The sequence below is a fragment of the Balaenoptera ricei genome, unplaced genomic scaffold (genome assembly GCF_028023285.1).
Source record: "Balaenoptera ricei isolate mBalRic1 unplaced genomic scaffold, mBalRic1.hap2 scaffold_369, whole genome shotgun sequence".
In the NCBI taxonomy this organism is placed as follows: domain Eukaryota; kingdom Metazoa; phylum Chordata; class Mammalia; order Artiodactyla; family Balaenopteridae; genus Balaenoptera; species Balaenoptera ricei.
In genome coordinates, this window is record NW_026777577.1 from 22,104 (window position 1) to 43,517 (window position 21,414).

At 37.3% G+C, this 21,414-nt stretch overlaps 1 long non-coding RNA gene across 6 annotated transcripts in view; it reads left to right on the plus strand.

The window, feature by feature from the left end:
- LOC132358773 (uncharacterized) overlaps positions 1 to 21,414 on the plus strand; it is a 200,685-nt gene that overhangs the window by 17,181 nt on the left and 162,090 nt on the right. For 5 of the 6 annotated variants that reach the window (XR_009500513.1, XR_009500515.1, XR_009500516.1 and 2 more), the window contains exon 1: positions 8,357 to 8,521. The exons of the other annotated variant lie outside the window; for it this stretch is intronic. This is a non-coding gene — a long non-coding RNA (uncharacterized LOC132358773). Of the gene's footprint in view, positions 1 to 8,356; positions 8,522 to 21,414 lie in introns of those variants that run through there. 6 annotated transcript variants of the gene reach the window in all.

Sequence of the window (21,414 nt, forward strand, 5' to 3'; positions counted from 1 at the left end):
TTGAATTAAATGAAAAGGAGACAGGAACAAATCATGTTTTGGCCTACATGTAAATGATAGCATTAAATTGTCAATTGTCCTTGGAAACAATTGGAGAAAAGTTAGAAAATCTTTTTTTTCCCCCCTTTAAAAATCAGCAAATTGTATAGAATTGAGAATTTACCTTGGAGCAATTTAGAATCCATGTGTTGTTTGAATTTTGACTAAGCAATGTCTTTAAGTTCACCAAATTAATCAAGCAAACAAACCTGAGTCTAAATGCAGACTTCCTTACGAAGTACATATTAAATGATCTTACAAGTATAGGAGGGAACTGCTCCCAGGAGTGGGGTTGACTGGTGTCAGAAGCTAATAAAGGTTTGAATATTAAAATAAATAGAATTAAATTAAATTAAGCCTTAATGATCATGAACAATGAAGTAAGTTTCCAATGCTATATATCAGAAAGACCTTCCTAAGAAAAAATGTCATTTGATTAGTTTCAATAAGCTTTATTATGCTCAACAAATCAAGGGATGATCTACTTAATTTTTCATATTAAAAGTTTGCTCTCCAATAGGAGAGCTCAGGAACTGTGGGGTCTATCATATATATTAGTTTCCTTAAATTTCCTTTCTCTTGCATGCACTTTTTTAGTAAATTAATGGCAGGGTACAGCTGGATGCTTCTGGAGATGTTAATCTTTGATATCATTGAAGTGTGGACCTAATAAGAAATTAGACCTCTTGACCCAAAATGGGCTTAAGATGTGCATAATTGTAAACATTTGGATGTAATGAGGGGCTGGATTTGGGAGGTGAGCAATAGACCAGAAAGCAGTAAGTATGGCCTTCTGGGGTGAAATAACTGACAAATGATAGATTGGTCTATATTGTGTAACCTAGAGAAAGAGAGCAGAGCAGAGTAACTAGAGCACAGGCTCTGCCTGGAACCAGACAGACTGGATTCAGAGCAAGCTCTAGCATTTATTCAAATTCTGCCCCATAATTTCCTACTGTCTCAGCCTCTGGAGCTGTAATCTCTTCCTCCTTAACTCAGTAAAGTGAGTGGGGTCTGCTCACATTCTTCTGCTTCTGAAAATTGTTCCAGCCAGAAAGTTTAGGTGATTGTAGAGCTAATAATGTTTATTTCCTTTCTGCCAAGGAGTATCACATCACGTTCCCAATGTTTTGGAGTCAATAGTTTGATTTTGCCCAGTTCTCCTGTTGTTTGAAGTCAAAAGTTAAGTCTATTCTTTGTTATTTTATCATGGCTTGAAGAGGAATTCTCTTATTTACTTAAATTTCTATATCACCATTTACAACCTAGCCTACCTAGGCTTACAAGAAAAACCTTACTTCTCTCCTCCACTTATGCTACCCTCTTTTATAATCCTGGTAAGGTTGCCTTTGTCAATCCACAAGATTGATGAATTTGAAATGATAAATAATTAAATCCCAATTTTTAAACCATATTTTCTGTTGTAGTGCTCGAATTCATCCAGTCATAATATCTCACCTCTTGATCTCTTACTGATCACTGGTCATAAACTATATTCACCTGAATTTGGCTTGCCTTCCTTCCTTCTTTCTTTCCTTCCTTTATCTTTCTTTTACTAGGGCCGCCTCCAAATGGCTATCATGAAAGCAAGTCAAACTCAACAGTCCAAAATAAAATTCATCAAATTTCTTCATTAAATCAACTTATTTTATGGTGGTTTTTACTTTATTAAATGGCACCAACAGCTATTCTAAGCATCTTCATCTCTTCCAACATCCATTCACTTACCAATTCCAGTCAACTCCACCTCCTAGATAATTTTGGATTCTATATTTACATTCTACCCAAATTGTCACAATTCCAGGTCAGTTATTCCTCTTAACCTGAATGATTGCAATGACATCTTAATCTGTTTGCCTGTCTACTTCCAATCTATATTGCAGTCAAAATTTAAAATTTATTTTTAAATATAAATCTTAAAAATATAAACCATACTTTATTACCTGTTCAGTGAAAACTCTTAATAGTTTCCCATTTCCCTTAGGGAAGGGAAAGCTACTTAACATTTGGCATTTGAACCCTGTTGACATCTGTAACATTGTATTCTCAGCCTTCCCGCTGTTGACAGAAATAATAAAAAATCTATAATAATAATAGAGAAATGTTTTATTCCAGCCAAAATGAGGACTACAGCCTGGAAGACAGCCTCTCAGATAGCTGTGAGGAACTTCTCTATAGAAGCATGGTTTTCAGTATAGTTTTATATCTTGTCAGAACAAAAAAAGCAAGGAAGGTACATTCCTTCCAGGTTTAAGGGGGAAAAAAAAGACAGAATAGTATGTACACAGTGGATCAGTGTGGCCTTGACACCTGGGAAGGGAGTCTTACCATTGAAGGAATAATGGCAATTGCATCCCAGGAATGGAGGCATTTATCTCTATCTTCAAAATAGACGTTCTTTACTTCTGGACAATGCACCCTTTAATGGTTAAAGCCAAAATGACTTCCCTGTACCTTAATAGGTGAAATTTTCTTTCATCATTTCCATGTTTTGATTGCAAATCTTTTGATACAAAGCTTTGATGATCAAAATATTTGTTCCTCGATGCCAGGGTGGTACTACCTGCCTGCAGTGGGTGCATCGTGTCCCTCAGTGACAGGCTTTTTCATACATATATATATATGTATTTTTTCCTAGTTATCCATTTTGGGGGGAAAACTAATCAGATATAGTGAACAAGCACAGAGGTATATGCTGACAGGGAAACATTTTATAGGCTACACATATTATCAGTGATGTCAAACTGTTGAACAAACATTGTATTTGTACTTTCAGCAGTAGATTTAAAGCAAGCGTGATACATGTCATGCGTAGATTTATAACTAGGAAAAGAATAGTGATACCTACTATGACAATGATAAGCATCTGTAAAGCAGAGTGGGAAAAAATTCTTATTTCTGAGATGAGCCAACTGAACAGATCACTTAGAGTCAGTTTGCCTTACATCTTGTAACCATTTTATCTTTGGGGAATGTTTTTCTAGGTATATCTCTTCTGCAGAGGTATTGATATAAGGGCAACAAGTAGTGTGAGCAGTAGCACAAATACTTCCTTGTTTAGCCAGTGGAAAATCTAAGGCAACCCTGTTATCTTATACTTTTTGTCTGTTCTGAAATGATTTTTAGAGAGCCCTCAGCTATTTGATGGTAGCTGATAGAGTTCTGATCATATCTCTGTTTACATATACTCTTGCACTAGGAACCAAGATTCCCAAAAGACTTTGCTACCAAGTATCTTGATATCCTGCTAACATGGATTTATTGCCTCTGTAATAAAGAGAGAAAGAAGGTTCTTCTATTTCCATATGTATAGACAATGGGATAACATAATATCCTAATAAACATAAACCTTCTATTTGCCAGCTATTAAGATATTTCTGTGCACATCCTTGAGAAGGTGGGTCAATTCCAATACTAAGACAAAACCTGGGGGAGCACAAGTGATTCCTCCCAGAGTGCTCTCATTGATAGTCTCATTAACTGGAAGTTTAGTTAACACAATGTTAACCCATGAATCATTTTTCTTGCAGGCTTTCCAAAAGCCATCTGTACTGTATTTAACATATGGGAGTTACTGGCATAACTTACTCATGTTTTTTCTCTTTGAGACATTTGTTCATCAAGTAAGAGATGGGTCAAAGGAGCCTTGGGGTAATCTGTGCTCAGTCTCTAAGAACTGAGGATAGTATCAGACAAGGGATGGATCCATTAATATGTTGAAGAATTTGAACCTGAAGGCCAGACAGAGGTTAGTCTAGTTGAGTGGTAATTTTAGGAACATCTGAAAAGTCGGTGACAGGAATTACGAAGGGCTTATATCAGTATTTTTATTGACTGAGGAATTTGATGAGAGATCCAACCAATCGGTTAGATTGCCCCCAGTAGCTATACTTTGTGACAACTTTACCAGATAATTTTCTTTCCATAATGAGCATTGAGGCAAAAGTATAGCTAGAAGTAAAACAATAACTTTCATTTAAAAAAAAATAACTTTCAATTTTCATAGTGAGACAGATGTTTAGAAACCAGTTCATTTGAACTAGTAGGATGGGTCATACAGTCCTGGTTCTGATTCTTGAGTCAGCTGTCTACCACTGCTGTCATCTTTTCCTCCTGGTGTGGGTGTTCTTTCTCCTCTGTTTGAGCACTGACTTAAGTCTGAGGTCAGCATTCCTCTCTACAGACCAGTCCAATGCAAAAACCCTTTTTGAAATGAGGGATGTGAATCCATCAGTCTATGGCTTTTAATTTGGCAGTGCATGGATTAGTTAATAATACCTAATAAGGTCCTTTCTGACATGGCTACAAAAAGTCTTTGATTTGATGTGTTTTCTAATTAACAAAATCTCCAGATTGTAATCCATGATCCTCAAGGTCTTTGTTTCTGGGGAGCTCACTGTGAAAGGAATTAGCTACCAACTTTGCATTTCTTTTAAGTGCCTCAATAAGACCCTGACAACAATGTAATATATCTCCCTTGAGTAAGGTTTGTGCACATATTCCCTCATCTAATTACATACGGTGTCCTGTTAGTATTTCAAAAGGAGACAGCTGATGTTTAGCAAAATGTATAGACCTAAGTTTGAGAAGCACTAGCAGAAGAGCTTTTGCCCATGAGAGATTAAATGCTTCTGAAGGTTTTGCCAATTGAGTTTTGATAGTGACATTAATTCTTTCCACCAGTCCCAAAGATTGGGGGTGATAAGTGCAGTGAAAATGCTGCATTATTGGCCATATGTCACAAATAGATTTAATTATTTGTCCAGTAAAATAATTTCCCTGGTAACTGTGTAACTTGGAAGGAATTCCCCAAACAAGAATTATCCTTTCAAATAGCAATTTAACCTTATAGCCATTGCTCTTCTTCAAGGAAAAGCTTCAACTCAGTGTGAAAACATACAGATCATTACCAAGATATATTTATATTCTTGAGACGGTGACATTCAGACAAAGTCCAATTGCTATACCTCGAAGGGACCCTTAGGAAGAGAAAGTGGCCTTGTGACCCATGAAGTGATTTTCTGGGATTATATTTAGGGTAGATACTAAAACAAGCATATACTTTATGAGCCATCGTGGGAGAAATTTTCCAAACATAGTGTTTTCCCCATAAAACCATTTTCTCAGGTGTCCAATGAGTTAAAGAATGTACATGCTGGGGTAATGGCATTTGAGCTCCAACAGGCACTATAGTTTGTTTGTTTGTTTAATTATTTCCAAATTATATTTGTGTGACAGGTCCAAAATTCCCCCTTATTGTTGCCCTATTTATTTCTCTTCTTCAATGGCATATTTCTTGAGCCGGCAGATGGAAATCTTTCACTGGGTTGGCAGGGTTAGCAGAGAGCGCTGACCATTCTCAAGGCTAGACAGAATGGGTATTGAAAGCTGCCTGTTTGGCTGCCTCATCAATAAGCTGATTTCCTTTAGCTTCCATACTGTCAGATTTGGAATGCACTGGTATTTTAATAATTGCCAACTGTTTTGGTAGTTGTATACCACTTAATAGTCCTGCAACCTGTTTTCCATTTTTTAATATTTTTTAATAAGCTTTCCTGATTATAGCATCAAGCTTTAATAAACCCTTGATGTTTCCGTAGCATTCCAAAGTCATGTGCCACTTCAAAGGCATAATGACTGTCAGCATAAACATTTGCTACCTGACCTTTAGCTCGTTGATGAGTTGATGAGCTCAAGTTAAAGCAATTAATTCTGCTTGTGCTGACTTTGTTTTTTGGTAAAAAAGAACTTTCAGTTATGTCCATTGTGGATGTTTCTGCATATCCATCTTGGTAATGCCCTCAATCATTTTTTAAGTAGGACCCATCTGTAAACCAAAGTAGACCAGCATTATCAGTAGAATCTTCTTGTAAATTATTCCTAGGAGTAAGAAGATAATCTGTTTCTAAAATGCAGCTGTGGTCATTTTCTTCTTGTGGTTCTGGAAGCAAAGTTGCAGGGTTAAGGTTATTTTTGTGACATACAACAATTGTAAAATAATAACTAAAATTATGACTAATAACATTAAACCAGAATATATCCAAATTTTAGCAATTTCATATAATCTCTACAACATATGTTTATATGATTTACCCATACTATATAACCTAAGATTTACCATCACTCATTTGACAATGTTTCCCATGTGATTTAACATACCCAATAAGCCTAACTAAGTTTATTTTTTTAACTTTGTATTTTATATTGGAGTATAGTTGATTAACAATGTTGTGATAGTTTCAGGTGTACAGCAAAGTGATTCAGTTATACATATACATGTATCTATCCTTTTTCAAATTCTTTTCCCATTTAGTTTGTTACATAATATTGAGCAGAGTTCCCTGTGCTATACAGTAGGTCCTTGTTGGTTACTAATATTGGAATGGATTTAATTAAGTTTAATTTCTATCTTTGAGATGCTTCAGGTGCCTTCTGAAGCATCCCAAAGTTACCTAAAGGTCAAAAAACCTTCATTTAGAATTTGATTTGAGGAAGTTTGTCAAAGACATCAAAAGGTTTTAAAAACACTTGGCTAAGTAGGATCGTAAGTCAGTATGAAACAATACTTATGCACTCAACCAAAGTGACAATAAATGATTTCAAGGGCAAATACAGAAAGTTACAACAGACTGCTTAAAAAGTAAAGAAACTTTACAATTTGTTATCAAAAGCAGATCAATACCTCAAGAAAACTCTGTCACCTAACAGAGAGAAAATCTAATTCAAACTTTGCACCAACTGACTTTTAATATCAAAATTCACTTAATTAAATCCATTCCAATATTAGTCAGTCCCGAGAACTCTTTTCTCAGGGTTCCTTTTCCACACACCTTCTACAACTTTCTATAGCCACATTAGTTTGTCACTTATTTTCTTTTGAATTTGGAAATAACCAGCTTTGGGACAAAATTACTTTATTTTCCCTCACCAAAAATACATTTCCATTCCTCATACCATCTTTTATGGAAAACACACACCCTACTTTCCTTTCATGGAAATATTTCTCTTATTATCTTTAGTAGTTCCAATCACATTCATTAGTCAGAATTCTTAACCCTTGAAACCCCAATCTCTAGCAAAAACCAAGAAGCAAGCAATTGTGAACTGTCTGTCATACCAGCATTTCCTGATTGGTAAATTTATAAGTATATTCCATAACCTCTAGAAACATACATTTTCTAACAACATAATTACTTTCCTCAATGTGGTACAAGATGTGTGTCCAATAAACCAAAGCATCTTTAGTTTTTCTTTAATAAGACAAAATAGGTAAACTTTGACTTACTTAGCAATTAATGTTTCAATATTTCATCTAATTTGAAAATGATCTGGATATTCAATGAATCCCTATCATTTAACTTAACATAGCAAAGCTAAAATTTCAAGTTATCAAAAAGATTTGGAGAAACTAATTGAAGTAGCCATACCATAAAACATAATTATTCTTAGAGTTCATCTGAAAGCTTTTATCTCATTTATATTACTTAATTTACAAATAAATCATTATACCCAATTTTGGCTTTCTTGCTGACAAATCTGTAACAGAGATAATGTGAACTTATTTGACGTTTAGTAAACTTAGGTACAATAAAAGTTTTATACTTCAGGTTGTTAACTGTGAAGATAGACCTATTTAATTAAACCAGTAAATGTAAACTTGTTTTCATTCATTAAAGAATAATCTTAGATCACCTGATCCTTTAAAAAATTCAGTTTGGTTTCCATTACATTTAGAAATACTTAATTTTTAAGCACTTATTTTAAGTCAATTAAATAGAGCTCTTTTACAAACTAATTTTGATAAGATCATTTGAAGGTAATGATATATCATGTCTCTAATGTACGCACAGACATGTAAACAGACACAAGCAGAGATCTCATAGCTTCATTTTAAAACTTAGTCGTGAATCAGGTATTACAATGTAAACTCACTAGTTTGTAAATAAAAGTTGGAATAAGTTAAATTTACTTGCTTGAGGTTAAAAATGCCTCTTTCCCACCCCCCACCCCCCACCCCCCTTTGTTTTTTTCAGTTTTGGGTTCTACTGATTGAGCAAAGGATGTAGTCTCAGGCAATGTGGTCTGTGTTTACGTTTCAAGGACATAATAAGAGTTATAACCTTAAGCTTTCTCCTAGGAGTACTTTTGTTCCCTTAGGGTCAGAATTTTGAAAAGATATTTCATCAAGCCAGCTTTTTTTTTTTTCCTAGCTGTGTATGCCAAAAAAAAAAAACAGTTTAGGAATGTCAAAAGAGCCCCATCTTGGCCAATTAAGAGTTAAGTTGGGCCCCCGGCGTCCAGAGCGCGCACGCAGGGCACGCACGGCCGGCGGGGCCGGCGCTCCAGGCCGTTGATCTCCCCGCCCGGATCGCGCAGGATCGCGAGCGTTGGGAGTAAACACCCCGCATGGAGATCCAGGCGTGTTCGCCGCGGAGGCGCCGTTATCCCGGACCGGGCGGACCCGAGCGTGAGGCCGCCGCAGGTACGTCAGGCGGCCGGCTCCCAGGAGCCGCCGCTTCTCCGTACCCGCGGGGCCGTCCGTGCTCTCCGGCGTGCCCGGCGTGCTCGAGGCCCCGAGGGCGGGGGTCTGCGCTGGCGGGGGCGGCGGGCGGCGGCGTGGCCTCGTTGCGCCCCGGGAACCGCGGGGCGCCGACTGGGCGGTGCGAGGGCGACGGTGCGGGGCGCGGGGAGGACGGGCGGCTTGACGCTCCGGTGCACTGCATGCCTGCCCGTGGGAGCCTCGCGGTCCCCTCCGCTCGCCCCAGACCGGCCCGGCTCCCGGCTGGTGTCCCCGCGTGGCCCTCTTTGCGTGTTGACACGCTTCGGTAGCTTGCTCCATTTCACCGTTTTCTTTATCTGAAATACACTTTAACGGAGTCAAACCATATGCCTGGCTCTGGCCCTGGCCCTGGCCCTCCGCCTCCGAACAGACCGCAGTTCTCGGTCTGCTCCCAGAGGGAGCTGGTATCAGATCTTAAGGGACCTCGGTTCTCTGCCCCGTCTCGGTCTGTACGCACTGCTCCACTGATTTTTCAAAAATGCGGGGTAAGAAGCTCGTCGGCAAGTTGGGTCCGGGAGGCTCTGGTTGACTCTCAGAACCAGAATGCCTTTCAGACCTGTAGGATCTTAAAATCTTGCCTTGCCCTGTCCTGAATGTGCTGCCTGAGACTGTTATACACCGTCTACATATGTTCATTAAGATGTGTACCCCTTGTTTGGGTTAGATCTCCTGAGACTTTTGGCCTGTTTGCCTATGCAGATTAAGTTAAATATTTACAAGTTACTTTAGATTCTGAAGGACACTTCCAAGTGTCCTTTGAGAGTGGCTTAAGATTTGAGTTGAACTGGAGAATTTCGTTTCCTGTGGCCCTTTAGTCTTGATTGTGCTGGTAAGTAGCGCTCTCACTTAAAGGTCTCAGTCTGCCTGAGTATAAAAATGAGGGGTTTGGAGAACAGTGACTCTTCCCACCCTTTAATCTGCAGCACCCATTTTATATATATATTTTTTAACGTGAGAGCTTTGTTAAGGTAAAGTTACATACCATAAAATTCACCTGCTTTAAGTGTACTTATTCAGTATTTGTTGGTAGTTGTTGTTTTAGTAAATTTGCAGAGTTCTGCAACCACCATGACCCATTTTTAAGATGACATCCCCAAAAGATGGCTGGTGCCCATCTGCAGTAACTGCCTGTTTCTAAGCCCAGCTCCAGGCAACCACTAATCTGTTTTCTGTCTCCTTAGATTTGTCTTTTCTGAATATTTCGTGTATTCAGGTGAGATCGTATGTGGCCATTGTGTCTGGCTTCTTTTGTTTCGCATACTCTTTTCAAAGTTCATGTACATTGTACCCTGTATCAGTAAGTCATTCCTTTTTTTTTAGTTGAAGTAGAGTTGATTTACAATGTTGTATTGGTTTCAGGTGCACAGCAGAGTGATTCATTTATACATATATATTCTTTTTCAGGTTCCTTTCCATTACAGGTTATTCCAGGATATTGAGTATAGTTCCCTGTGCTATACAATGGGTCCTTGTTTATCTATTTTATATATAGTAGAGTGTATCTGATAATCCTAAACTCCTAGTTTGTGCCTTCCCCCAATACTTCATTCTTCATTCCTTCTTATGGCCCAATAATATCCCAGTGTATGGATATAACACATTTTGTTTATCCATTCATGCAGGACACTTTTTTTGGGGGTGGGGGGGGTGGGGCTGTGTGGCATGTGGGATCTTAGTTCCCCGACCAGGGATCTTACCCGAGCCCCGTGCAGTGGAAGTGTGGAGTCTTAACCACTGGACGGCCAGGGCAGTCCCCTGGACACTTTTCTCAAATAAAATGTTACGTTTCCATGTATGATGCAGATGGCCAGAGCCCTTTTTGTTAGAGGTGGAGGCAGGGGTGGCGGGTGGGACCCTTGCCCATAAGCTGTCTCCGTTGTGCTCCCCAAGTATCCCTAAAAAAAAAAAAAAAAAAAGGAGTTAAGTTATCTTTTGTTGTATCTTCCTATTTTGTCAAATACTTGCAATTATCAGCTCCGTATCGTACATGAGGCTACCTGGAGTTCCAGTGGGTGGCTGCCCGCCCAGAAGCTGGTCAGATTTAGAAGCACAATTTCCCATTATCTTTTAGTTTCATTTTATTTTAAAGTCTGAACAATTTCTAAGGACAATGTAGTGGGTCAGAAGTATGCTGCTTGCCAGCTTAGCTCCTCAAGGGGTCACCCTTGACTCAGTTCAGCTCTTTTGTGTCTCAGTTTCTCCTGCCAGGAGTCTAAAACCACCCTGGGGGTTCAGAGCAGTGGATGGCCAGTCCTTGTGTGTGTGTGTCCCAGGACAGGCCATAAATTACTTAGAGGTTCCCTGTGGAACTACTACACATCACGAGGATCAAGCCTCAGACACTTCTGCTAGGTTCCTAGTTATCTTAGAATGCCTTGTGGCTGGAAGGAGCTAGTGTCCCTTTTCTTTAGAACTAAAGAGATTTAGTCTCTCATTTTGCTATCAAACAGTTTTTTCAGACCATAAATATACAAATTTTTCCAATTTTAAGCCAGATTTTAAAGGTCAGCCAACCCAGTTTACTCCAAAGTTCCTTTTAGGCTTTTCCTGCCTAGAAATTCTCCTAAGTCCCAGCCTAGGAACTTCCTCTTAGGTCTCTTTTACCTAGGAAAGGTAACGGTATACCCTTAAGACTCCAAGTCTTAAGATAACAGCTCAAATAAAAATTATGGACCATCTGCTTAAGATAATGAGGTCCTGATATCAGAAAGAATTTACCAAAGCACCTGAAGAGTGCTGTGAAGCTGGGGGGCGGGAGTGGTGTAGTGCTCAAGGGACCCATGCTTCTTAGTACAGGGTGCCCGTCCAAAGTAGACCCCAAGTGACCTCAGGTAGGTTTTTTTGACATCCTGCTGACTACATCGAGCAATGTTGATAAAAACAATCAATAAAAAAATTCTAATAAGAATAGAGAAGAATTTTATTAGAGCCAAACTGAGGACTATAGTCTGGGAGACAGCCACTCAGATAGCTCTGAGGAACTACTTTGGAGAATTATGGTTTTCAGCACAGTTTTATAGTGTAGCCATGGCACCTGGGAAGGGAGCCTTATCATTGAAGGAGTAAATATTGGGATCCCAGGAATGGAAGTGTTTATCCCTATCTTCAAAACATACATTCTTTACTTCTGGACAATGTACCATTTTCTTTCATGATTAAAGCAAATGTATAATGTGTGTTTGATAGACCATGAGACAGACTGTTCTAGTTAGCATAAAGTTCAAGCCAAATCATGTATAAGCCAGAATTACCCTAATATGTGAAAATTTCTTCCATCACAACTAATCCTGTTTTTCTCTGGTTAGTCTAGTATACGTTAAGCTTTGGCATCTATGGACTAACTTATAATTAGCTTATAGCGCACACATAGACAGGCAGTATTGTGAATAAGGAACAGACTACTTAAGAAATGCCAAAACATGAGACTTATTTGGTCAACAACTGACATTTTTTTAAGTTGGAATTTATGGCTGTTTATCTTCTATTCCTTGGATCTGTTCACTCAAATTGTTGTGGAATTATTCTTGGTTTTTGTGACAAAGGACCCTTCAAATACAGATGTTATCTGCGCTCTTTTCTTGATTTCTTGGATACATATGGTTAATTAAGCTTCCACTTTAGCTTTGAGACATTAATTTTCTTTCATCTCCATGCTTATCCGTATTTATCTTACGAGCCAAGAGACAATTTGAGTTCTTCTGCAACTCCCAAAACTAATGAAAATGTGCAAATTTTATTCATGTCTGTCACTACTGCAGTTTGCTCATTCATTCAGTAAATGTTGATTGGGTGTTTTCTATCTACCAAACATTATTACAGGTGCTGGGAAGAGAACAATAAATGATTCTGACTTTCTAATGTCTTTGAGTATGCACTGGAAGAGTGAGATATGCAATGAACAAATAAGCAAAAATATATTTTTTCAGATAATAAAAAATACAATGAAAAAAAAATAAGACTAATACAAATTTAGATAAGATGGCCTGTCTGGGGGAGTCTCTGAAGATTTGAGATATGAGTGAAAACCACCCACTACACATCATGCATTTAACTAACATGTCAACATGAATCTCTTTTTTCTCTATTTCTTTCCACTTAAATCTCTCTATACAACTCTTAGATACAACCTGCACATGACTGTAATCCTTTCCATTTTCCTTTTAAGAACTTCTTTGATTAATAATTCTGAAAAAAATAACATAATGAGATTTCTGCTAGATTAAGAATTTTCTATGTACTACCCATTTCTGGAGAACTGCCCTAATTGGCTTTTAATTCATTAAGCTCTGCCATGAAGAAAATTTCTGCAAATACCTGTTCATCAGCATAATTCTTTATATCTTTTCTTTACCTAACTCTCATATACATATATACATATATATATATATGTTTTAGACAAAAAATAAAAGAAAAACATATTGTAATATCTCTAATATCCTAAGATACACAACATCTAACATTCATTTACACATGATCTGTGTAATCTGTTGAACCAACATTTTTAAAAAGTCACAGAAGGTAGGAATTAGGAAAAAAAAAAAGCTACTGGAAATCACAAATGCAAGCAGAAAATTAACATTTATATTATCTCTGTGTTCCAAAAAGCATTCATAAGACTTGTCCTATTTTAATTATTTTTCTTAGTGTTTTGCTGTTCTCCACATGGGTACAAAGACATTCTATTCAGTTTACCTTTCACAAAACACAAAGGGATTCTAGGTGTTAAATAATTCACAGTGAAGCCTGGAGCTCACAGCTGTACTACCAGAAGCCTTGCCAAAAACAGATATGGTCATTTTTGAAATCAGAAATCAATCTTATTGGGTTTTCTCCAGCAGATAGTAGTCACAGCATTTAGATGTGTTCCTGTGGCACAGATTAGTATGTTAAAATATATATTTTACCGTTGGATGGCTCCATCCTATTGCAGCAGAACTGGTGCTAAGCAAAATTGAAAAATAGGAGAGGCTGTACCTCGTGATTCCATCTAATGGCCTTTTGGGGGCTCTCTTTTGAAAACCACAGTCTTTTGGAAGGAGGCTTTCTCAGCATCTTTGTTGGTAGATTGCTGCCTCCTTGATTAATAATGTTAACTACTTCATGAGGCCAAGACAGGTAAGGACCAAATATGGCCATTAAATTTGAAAATAAAGATATCTCTGGTGATATTTTCCAAAGTATATTTGATGAAATGAGGGAAATAAAATTAACCTGAGGAAAATTAAGATGAGAATATGTACAGAGAAGTATTGCATGGAAGTAAGGCTATGATTATATTAAGTTTTTTAAAGCAAGAACAGATCTTAATGGTGAGATTTATAAGCAAGCTAAGAGGGATGTGGTCACTGTGAATAGATGGTAAATGAGATACTTCGGGAGGTTGGGACACTAAAACATTTCAAAAGTTAGATTGCAGCTGTGGCTGGCCACAGTAACAATTTCCACAGTAACCTGAGTAAAACAATTATTTCCATAGTGCAAGAATATAAAAAATAATTACATTCAGCTAATGTTTCAAATTAATTTTCTTGATAAATGAATATTGGTGTAACTATGTGTTCAAATAATATTTGCATATAGCACAGAGACTAATAATGCCAGTATATCAGAAAAACTTACAAATAAGAATTTCTAAAACTTGAATATATGATAGTCTACATAATTTTTTTCCTCAAATGTAGTTTAACTAACAGATTGGTGACTAAACATATTGTTTTCATTTATGTCCAAGGCTCAGTGAAAAACAACAAAAACAAAAGGTCTCATTCTGAGGAAATCAGTGGGAAAAAGTGTTAGCATGCAAGCAAATGAGACATAGTATTTTTAATAGAGTTTTACTACCATATCCCTGAGGAGACACTCTTGAAACAGTAGTAAACTGATAAAACTAATATGTTACTTGCTGAATTCCTGCTTTCAGACCTGAAATAGGTAAACCTTGCTGTAGGCCCCAGTAGTCACTCTACTAAAACAAAAAAGTCAATTTTGTAAAACTACAGCACTCCAGGTCAGTGAGAACTAACACAATTCGCAAATTTGATAAGATTGGGCTGAGTTATATGATTTCATAGGCTGGAGATTTTGAGAATCACAGGTTATGGGAGAAAGTGATTAGTGAGCATAACTTAGAATTAATTTTCTCCCGAAGAAGGGTGAAATATATTGGAAAAATACTTGTACAAGTTGTTAAATATTTTATAAGTTATATATCAAAGGGCGTAGTTAGAGAAGCAGATGAATATATTAATAAACTTAAGATTTGACGAGCATGCATTTTTCCCATGTCTCATATGGTACCACGAATATGGTATTTAATTTTTCTCTACAACAATGCAACTATTTTGGGAAATTGCTCTAATTATATCAGATATCCTCAAAGAGATATGTTAAACTTGTTTCTAAAGTTTTCCCTGAATAATTTGAAGAAGAAAGTCTAAAAGACAGATGCAAATATGGTGATTTAAAATCAAAGCAAATATTGAGTAGTGATTATGATTTATGGCAAAAGCCATTGTCCATGGGACTATAAGTAATTTGTTTCTGTCCTCAAGGATTTTACTAACTACTAGTCTTAGATTATCAGGCTGTTGATCACCTATGTCCCTCATCTTTTTTTGTGCATCTTGTATTCCTAATGTTTTCAATTGAATAAAGTTTCGAAAGCATAATTCTTCAGGTCAAGAAGATAGATTGAGATTAAATATTGAGTGATGATCTTCCCATAGTATAAAGTACACAAGAAATTACTACAAAATCTAATCCTATGGATGCATTTGTCAGTTGAACCAGGGTTATTCATTTATATTCAACACGTTATAAATTTTTATGAATAAAAAATGCTATGCTCCTAAAATGGGACATTGTGCCTTTAAATTAATGTTACAGAATAAAGTTCCCTGTCATCTTAAAAGAAACAGAAGTTTCCAAATCAGTTTATGTAGTAGGAACTAATTTTACTATCAGATGCATCAAATAAAGATTAAGTGGTTATTCAGTGATAGGAGGTACAACACATTTAGAAAAATTTCATGAAATAACAAGCATTAAAAAAATCTAAATCCATAAGATCATTTTTTAAAAGAAGACAGAAATAGTCTTCCTTAGAGTTTGAAGCGTTTATAGATAATAGGGGAAAAAAGAGTTATGGATCCAAGAAGATGGAAAAACAAAACAAACAAAACAATGACCAAAAAAGCAAATCACATCCCAGCTAAGGAGGTGAAGACTGTTGTGGATGTCAGAGACATTCAGAAGAGCTCTGAGGTGATGACAACAGTCTTACAAAGTAGGTGGGGCCCTCTGTACAGCTCAGCTCAGGGTGGTTAATCGTGGAACTGCATTAGGTCCACCTGTCAGTCACATCTGCTCTCTCTCCTGCTTCAACACTCAGGGTGCTCACAGGCCAAGGCAGGGCAGACCACTGTTGGGCTATGTGGAAGCTGCAGCTCTCCCAAAACTGTATATGATTTCCTTTTCTGTGCAAAAGCTTTTAAGTTTCATTAGATCCCATTTGTTTATTTTGTTTCTTTTTCCATTTCTCTAGGAGGTGGGTCAAAAAGGATCTTGCTATGATTTATGTCATAGAGCGTTCTGCCTATGTTATCCTCTAAGAGTTTGAGAGTGTCTGGCCTTACATTTAGGTCTTTAATCCATTTTGAGTTTATTTTTGTGCATGGTGTTAGGAAGTGTTCTAATTTCATTCTTTTACATGTAGCTGTGCAGTTATTCCAGCACCACTTATTGAAGAGGCTGTCTATTCTCCATTATATATTCCTGCCTTCTTTATCGAAGAGAAGGTGACCATATGTGCATGGGTTTATCTCTGGGCTTTCTATCCTGTTGCATTGATCTATATTTCTGTTTTTTCTGCCAGTACCATACTGGCTTGATTACTGTAGGTTTGTAGTATGGTCTGAAGTTAGGGAACCCGATTCCTCCAGCTCCATTTTTCCTTCTCAAGATTGCTTTGGCTGTTCGGGGTTTATTTTGTTTCCATACAAATTGTGAAATGTATGGTTCTAATTCTGTGAAAAATGCCATTGATAGTTTGATAGGGATTGCATTGAATCTGTAGATTGCTTTGGGTAGTATAGTCATTTTCACAGTATTGATTCTTCCAATCCAATCCAATCCTACCTCAAGAAACAAGAATAATCTCAAGTAAACAACCTAACCTTACACCTAAACAATTAGAGAAAGAAGACCAAAAAAACCCCAAAGTTAGCAGAAGGAAAGAAATCATAAAGATCAGATCAGAAATAAATGAAAAAGAAATGAAGGAAATGATAGCAAAGATCAATAAAACTAAAAGCTAGTTCTTTGAGAAGATAAACAAAATTGATAAACCATTAACCAGACTAATCAAGAAAAAAGGGAGAAGACTCAACAGAATTGGAAATGAAAAAGAAGTAACAACTGACACTGCAGAAATACAAAGGATCATGGGAGACTACTGCAAGCAACTATATGCCAATAAAATGGACAACATGGGAGAAATGGATGAATTCTTAGAAAAGTACAACCTTCCAGGACTGAACCAGGAAGAAATAGAAAATATGAACAGACCAATCACAAGCACTGAAATTGAAACTGTGACTAAAAATCTTCCAAGAAACAATAGCCCAGGACCAGATGGATTCACAGGCGAATTCTATCAGACATTTAGAGAAGAGCTAACTATCCTTCCCAAACCCTCCCAAAGTATAGCACAGGGAGGAGCACTCCCAAACTCGTTCTACGAGGCCACCATCACCCTCATACCAAAACCAAACAAAGATGTCACAAAAAAAGAAAACTACAGGCCAATATCACTGATGAACATAGATGCAAAAATCCTCAACAGAATAACAAATAGAATCCAAAAGCACATTAAAAGGATCATACGCCATGATCAAGTGGGGTTTATCCCAGGAATGCAAGGATTCTTCAATATACACAAATCAATCAATGTGATACACCATATTAACAAGTTGAAGGATAGAAACCATATGATAATCTCAATAGATGCAGAAAAATCTTTCAACAAAATTCAACACCTATTTATGATAAAAACTCTCCAGAAAGTGGGCATAGAGGGAACCTACCTCAACATAATGAAGGCCATACATGACAAACCCACAGCCAACATCGTTCTCAGTGGTGAATAACTGAAACCATTTCCTCTAAGATCGGGAACAAGACAAGTTGCCTACTCTCACTGCTATTATTCAACATAGTTTTGGAAGATTTAGCCACGACAATCAGAGAAAAACTGGAAATAAAAGCAATCCAAATCGGAAAAGAAGTAAAACTGTTTGCAGATGGCATGATACTATACGTAGAGAATCCTAAAGATGCTACCAGAAAACTACTAGAGCTAATCAATGACTCTGGTAAAGTAGCAGGATACAAAATTAATGCACAGAAATCTCTTGCATTCCTATACACTAATGATGAAAAATCTGAAAGAGAAATTAAGGAAACACCGCCATTGTCCATTGCAACAAACGAATAAAATACCTAGGAATAAACCTACCTAAGGAGACAAAAGGCCTGTATGCAGAAAACTATAGGACACTGATGAAAGAAATTAAAGACGATACAAACAGATGGAGAGATACACCATGTTGTTGGATTGGAAGAAACGCACTTATTGTTGATACTTTCAAGAGTATTTACTTCTTTCATTCCCTTTGCTTTACTTTGGGTGTCATGGCCTCTTCCTCAGTTTCTTCAGGGGTCCTGGGGCCCTACCCCAGTGTTCAACCTGCACAACCTCGCCCCATAGCCAGTTCACTAGAGCCCTTCCACAGGAACACTACTCCCTGAACCTCTGTGTTTTTTTAATTTAGAAAATTTAGTGATATACTTGTATAAACATAGGAATTTTTGAGTTCTGTGTATTTAGAAACTTATTTATTCTCTATTGTTCTTTATATCTTTTTGTTTCAATCTGTAAAACTATCTTTTAGCATTTCTTGGTAGTACAATTTTGCCGGCGATGAATTTTTTAAGATTTGTTTCTGTCCTTTTATCTCTACTATGTTTTCACAGGAAATAGACTTCTAGACTTTTTTTTTAGCTCTTTAAAGATTTAATGTCATTGTCTTCTGAATTCCATTGTTTCTATGAGAATTCAGCTATAATTTTACTATCAATTCATTCTATGTCTTTGTTTTCTCTGGCTTCTTTCATAAATTTCCTTTGTCTTTCGTTTTCAGTAGTTTTATTATGAGGTGTAGTTGGCTGCGTTTTTATTTGCATTTCTCACACTTCAGGTTTCTCTGAACTTCTTGGATCTGTGGGAGGTTTTGTTTGTTTGTTTTTAAACATTTAAAAAATTCTCAACCTTAATCTCTTAAAATATTTCTTGTGACCAATTCTCTCTTTCCTTCTTCTCTTCCTGGGTTTCCAGTACTTGTATATTTGAATGTTTTCATATTGTCCCATGGTTTTCACTTATCTATTCCATTTTTTCTCTGTCTTATTTTTGTGCTCTAGGTAAGATAATTTCTATTGTCACATCTTCAAGTTCAAAATTATTTCCTTTGTTTTGTCTATTCTGAATGTACCATCTCAATCTAGCTTGTAGTTCAGTGGGGTTAGGGACTCTTGCTTATTTATTTATATTCAGTACCCCATGAATTTGAAAATCCTCTAGTGATAGACAGCTGCTGCTTTTTGCTTAGCGTGAGGCCTGGAATGATTGAGGCTCTCTCTCTGGGTGTTACTGTTCCACCTTCTGCTTTCAGCAGGCCCAGGAAGACTTTACTAAAGATGGGTTTCTCCCTGTGCTTTGCTCCTCTCTCAGCAGTAGGGCATTGCTTGCTACCCAATGTAAGACTTATCCAGTGGGGAAAAGATTTTTCAGTTTCCTTGCTACCAGTGCAACCTGAAACAGGCCCTGTTTCCTTGAGCCTCATGTCTTAGGCTTTCTCAGCATTCCTACTCTTCCACAGCGAACAACCACTTCCTCCTATTCAGTGCAAAGTCCTGAACCCAAAGAGATTTCCTGGTACTCTCTCAGCTGTAGCAAGTGTTTGCCTCATACTGATGCACTGTCAGAGATGGGTGTGTGTCCTGCTCAGCCTTTAGGGGCAGATGGCTTAATGCCATGAATTTAAAGAGGCTGTGGTAGGTAAGTGTTCTGTACCTCCCATAGCATCAGAGAGCTTTGCCTTTTAGGTCAATGCAGAGTCTTTCTGGCCCCCTCCCAGTGGTAGTCAGTCTTGGCCTTGTATTGATGTATGGGGTTGGGGAATATTGGTCATATTTCTGTCTTTCCCCCAGTGACAGATATTTTCTGCTTCAGGCAGTGAAAGATCTGGGGCAGATGGTGTTCACTTTCCTTCCTTTCCCCAGTAGCAGAGAGCTGCATCTTTCATCACATCAAGATCCAGGCTGAGTGTGGATGGTTTTCCTGCACACTGCTCAGGGTGGCCAATCCTTACCTTGCAGTCATGCAGGATTGGTGAACAGGCAGGTTGCTTTAGGCTCTCCTTCTTCAGCCCCAAACATCAGCAAGCCATGCATCCTGTGAAGTTGGTATGTCTACCCTCCCTGTTCTCAGTCCCTCTCATGAGCAATTGACCTATGAAAAGGGTTGACGAGGGAAGGCAGTCTCCTCCTATGTCTGGGGCTTTCAGGTATTCCAAGTTAGCGTGCTAGCCCTTACTTGGCATTTAATAAGTCATCAAATTTAAGCTGTTTTGATCCAACTTAATTTTATAGTAGCTGAGTCTATTTCCCATTGTTATGTCTTAGATGAAACACTTTATGTGTCTTATCCTTTCTCAGAAATGCATGTCACCCATTGGAATTTTTTTTTTTCATTACATAGCCTTTTGATCTTACTATTTTGTTGAAGGGCAGGCCTGCTCTCATTTTTAAGGGGATAGTAAAGTTGGTTTTTTGGTTTTTTGTTTGGTTGTTTGTTTGTTGCTGCTTTCCATGTTTTATGCAAAAAACAGAAAAAATAAATCTCACTCTTCAATTTTAAAACATAATTTTGGAAAGAAATGAAGTGTTAGCATATAACATTTGCCTGGTTTACACTTTTACTAATGGGCATGTTAGCCACATTTTTTTTGTCATTCTACCTCTCATAGTCCTTTAAAAGTATAGATGTTTGACTCAGTTTCATGGTAAAAAATAAGAATTTGATAAATTAGAAGCCCATTTTATTTAGTATGTGACTATTATTAAGTCCATCAGGTTATATATTTCTAAAGAGCTACAATATAAAGAGAAAGAAGAACAAACTTTGGATTTTTTATTGTCTGCTGAAGCATTTCTTATAGGCATGTACAAACAGGCACACTGATGTACAAACAGATCCATCTAGAGTCTTCATTTCTACATCTTTACTGTCATCACCTGTTTACAGAGAGACTCTTTTGTGACTTCACATATTTTTCTCCTAGAATTTTCTAGTTAACCTCAGATATTGCATGGGCTCGAGGACAGTCTGTTGGTACAATGATATTTGTTCTGTAATAACATGGGGTTATTACAAGTCTTTATGAGAGGACTTTAGCCTAGTTTTTTTCAGATCCTACAACATGTCTTTTTCATTATTTTTAAACTGGATGGTTAGAGTGTGTGGATCATTAAACTTTGCATTCACAGTAAAGAACAGAAATAGTGTAGGTTTTAAATAAGAGAGAGTACTAGGGCACTAAGGAAGAGAGTGTCCTTTCTGACTTTGCAGAGGTGAAATCCTTGACTAAATGGCTGATAAACAGATCACTTTGAATATTTATAATAGTTTTGCAAAAAACTCCAAAGCAGTCATGCTACCTGTAATAATGAAAGTGAAAATCTTTTCAGCTACAGAC